The sequence below is a fragment of the Bicyclus anynana genome, chromosome 20 (genome assembly GCF_947172395.1).
Source record: "Bicyclus anynana chromosome 20, ilBicAnyn1.1, whole genome shotgun sequence".
Taxonomy (NCBI): Eukaryota; Metazoa; Arthropoda; class Insecta; order Lepidoptera; family Nymphalidae; genus Bicyclus; species Bicyclus anynana.
Window position 1 is genome coordinate 2,365,928 of NC_069102.1, and position 3,794 is coordinate 2,369,721.

Sequence of the window (3,794 nt, forward strand, 5' to 3'; positions counted from 1 at the left end):
TCCTACGGGAACGGAAACACGCGGGTGAAACCGCGCGGCGCCAGCTAGTATTTATATATAATGAAATATATAAATATTATGTTCTGTACAACATCCTGTAAGGTTTCAATAGGTCCTATTTTCGTCTAGCTTGTAGGTTGCCTAAGCTTGTAGGTAATAAACGAAAACTTCAACCAAAGTATTCATATTGAATAGCAGCCAATTCATATGGGCAAACCAATGCAGACTGCCTCTTCGCCAATTTGCCGACTGACTACGATTGTGGCATTCAATCCAACTTCCCAGTTCAATATTTTAGGTCAGCTTAAGTATTTTATGAGAGACTGTGCTGCTGTATGAGTATTTCAGTCTCTTTTGTGTATTTTTTTTTTATAAATAAATAGCGAAGATCACTACACCGATACAAATCCTTTTTTTATAGGTTAGAGCTTATATAAGCTTTTACAGTTTGACGACCATCTGGTACAGTTGTTAGTGCTATGGTTCTCATTAGAGAAGCCTTGGGTTCGATTCGCAGCACGAGCGTTTTCGGATTTTATATGTTCTAAATTGGCTCAGATTTGGATTGATGGTAGGCCGTGGCTAATTACCACCCTTTCGGCAAAGACTGACACCGTTACCGTACCACTAAGCGTTCCGATACGTCAGCTATATGGGTGGAATAAACTTATAACTCTTCCTAGTGAGCCCGCTTCCATCATAGCTTAACATCAGGTGAAATCAAGAGCTAACTTCTCATTCAATAAAAAAAAGCGGAGACTCAGTCTATAGTGGAACTCGCTTGCCTGGAAGATGTCTATTTTTGGCATGAAGATCTGCCACGGCGTAATGTCAGCCACTCCATGTGTAGTGATTTCACATGCCTGCAGCGATAACGGCTTGATGTCCAATAAAACTGACCGTGTCTTAGTCACGATCTGCCGATCGCGACCGATCTTACTCGATCGTCAGTGGCTGACATAAGTAATAATATAAGGCATACCTTCAAATTTCGAATGAGGAGCACGCAAACAATACAATTTGGTGTGCGCATTGAAAACTATTACTATGAAACCTTTTTTAATCAGACTTTTTTTAATTAGTTCCTCCTTTTAGCCTTCAGCCCTAAGACCACCTGCTGTTGCAGTAATTTATAAATAGTTATAAATGATTAAAAAAGGTACACCAAATAATTCTGAATATAAATAGAAAATACTATTTGATTTTGTCATTGAACTTTAACTAAATGAGTCAATGTTTATCTGTCACATCATAGGTACGTACTTCCGTAAATTCCGAAGTAACGCAGTTAAGGAAAATAACAAAATACAAGTGGAAAAATAAGAAAATACAAGTGTTCAAATACATCATTCTGTCGCTTAACATCACATTAGCAGGTTCGTTGGATTTATGCAAATCCAGTGCTCCAGTAGGTTATTAAAAGTGCATTAAGAAGTGTCGTATTGTAAATCCTCCATTTTAAAATGCACAAGATTCATGAAAATTCAAAATATTGGAAGCTCGCAAAGCAAACTCGCGATCTAAATATTCATTTTGAGTACTAGCCAATACAAATGCACAATTCAACGGAGGCGATACGTTCGATGTCGGTTGCCAACTTTACTATTGAGTATTGACCACGAAATTGTCTTGTTCAAATTCTTTCTTTATTTTTTTTCATGTTACAAACTTTTATTTAGCTTGTTTTGTCTATGTATATGTAAAAATTTAGAAAATAAATTGAAACCGCGGTGACCAATGATCCAAAAAGAGTGACTCTCTCATAAGAATAAAATTATAATACTGTGTATGTATAGGTATCATATGACACGAATACTAACCGAGGGTCCCAAGAGTCCCAAGGTTGTGGAATGGCGACCCCACACTAGAAAGCGCAGTGTTGGTCGACCCACCAACAGTTAGATTGACGACACCCAGCAAGTCGCAGGGATTCCCTGGATACAGGCGGATGTTTGGAAGTTTTTACAAATGGCCTCTATGTCCTGCAGTAAACGGCCATTGGCTGATATGATGATGATGATGTGCCTCGCAGTTTGTGGTAATAAATCTATACTATTATCGGTATCATGAACTAAGGGTGACCCCTAGTTCATGATACCGTGAGAATATGGGGATTAATTTTAACTCATAAATAACGTGTTTTCTAGTGGTAAAAAAAAATTCAAAATCGGTTTATTAGATCCAGAGATTACACTTAAATTTTATAATAATAATAGTATAGATTTATTACCACATAATACATTAAAATAGTACAAATAATACCATCTTAGTAAATTTTAATTCTACCCGCAGAATGGGCTGTCCGTAACATACGTAACCGGATAGAAAATATTTCGTTCGAACAACCCAATTTGTCTAGACTCACAACGTATGGCCAATTGATTAGTTTCAATTTGTTCACACATTGGTTCAACTAGTTGAATATATTGGCCGATTTTTACACAGTTACTATGTTATTTTTTATCGAGTGCTGTGATAGCCTAGTGGTTATGACCTCTGCCTCCGATTCCGGAAGGTGTAGGTTCGAACCTGGTCCGGGGCCTCCAGTTATCCAGTTATGTGTATTTTAAGAAATTAAATATCACGTGTCTCGGTGAGGGAAAAACATCATGAGAAAACCTGCATACCTAAGAATTTTCTTAATTCTTTATGTGCGTAAAGTTTGTCAATCCGCATTGGGCCAGCGTGGTAGACTATTTGGCCTACACCCTCTCAATCTGTGAGGAGACTTGAGCTCAACAGTGAGCGAAATATGGGTTCATAATGATGATTTTTTTCGTGGAACTAGACTTTGATTTTAGGGTTCCTGAGTCAACAAGAAACCCTTATAGTTTCGTCATATCTGTATACAAAATGGTAAAAAAAAATGGTAAAAGTTATCCTCAATTTTTAAGTAGGTAAAAAATACCTAAATGTAAAGTGAGGATGATTTTTGTCGTCTATTCCATAGTTTGTATATGGTATTTGTTGTAAGTTGTAGGTATCGTTGGATAAGTTTTCAAAAAATATGTGAGAAACAAGTGATAGCATCACTTGTTTCTCACATATTTTTTGAAACACATCAGCATTCAGAACATAAATCTGCATTTTTGTAAAGTACATAAGAGTACCTATCAGAAGCAAGAATATAGTTTTTGAATATAAAGCATACTAAAAAGTTTCCATAAAAATGTGCATTTAAATAAAAAAAACACCAACAAAATAGATAAGATACATTTCGAGAAAATTACAATACGCGGACTTACATTATTTATTATAATATATTAAAACTCCTTTTAGAATTCGACTAAAGACTTACAAATATACTCGTAAAATAAACACGCGTGAAAAAAATACATCGTATTTTTACTTTTCGTTTCAAAACAAATGAACTAATTCAAAACAGAAAAATGAAGCAAAAGTAAAAATAACTTCAGGGGACACCCGGATTTGAACCGGGGACCTATCGATCTGCAGTCGATTGCTCTGCCACTGAGCTATATCCCCATTTATAAAACTGATAAATTTTACATAGATAAAATAATTACCTAATTATGTGTAATTATAAGCAATTAACTGACTCGGCGAAATGCGTACCGCTTGAGTAATAGTGTTGAGTCAACTTACTAAGTAAATAAAAGACAATAATATTATTGTTCTCTCATTTAATTAATTCTGAACAATGTTAATAAAATACAAAATATAATACAAAACACTATAAAAAATTATAAAAAGAAAAAACAACCCTCCCGCTGCGGGACATTTGAGTGCCCAAGCAATCGGTAGTCAGGGCTCCAGAGTGAGGAACCTCCTCA

At 35.7% G+C, this 3,794-nt stretch overlaps 1 non-coding gene across 1 annotated transcript; it reads right to left on the reverse strand.

The window, feature by feature from the left end:
- Positions 1 to 3,414: 3,414 nt before the first annotated feature.
- On the reverse strand, positions 3,415 to 3,486 carry Trnac-gca (transfer RNA cysteine (anticodon GCA)). Its single transcript has one exon. It is a non-coding gene; the product is annotated as a tRNA-Cys (tRNA).
- Between the last annotated feature and the right edge of the window lie 308 nt (positions 3,487 to 3,794).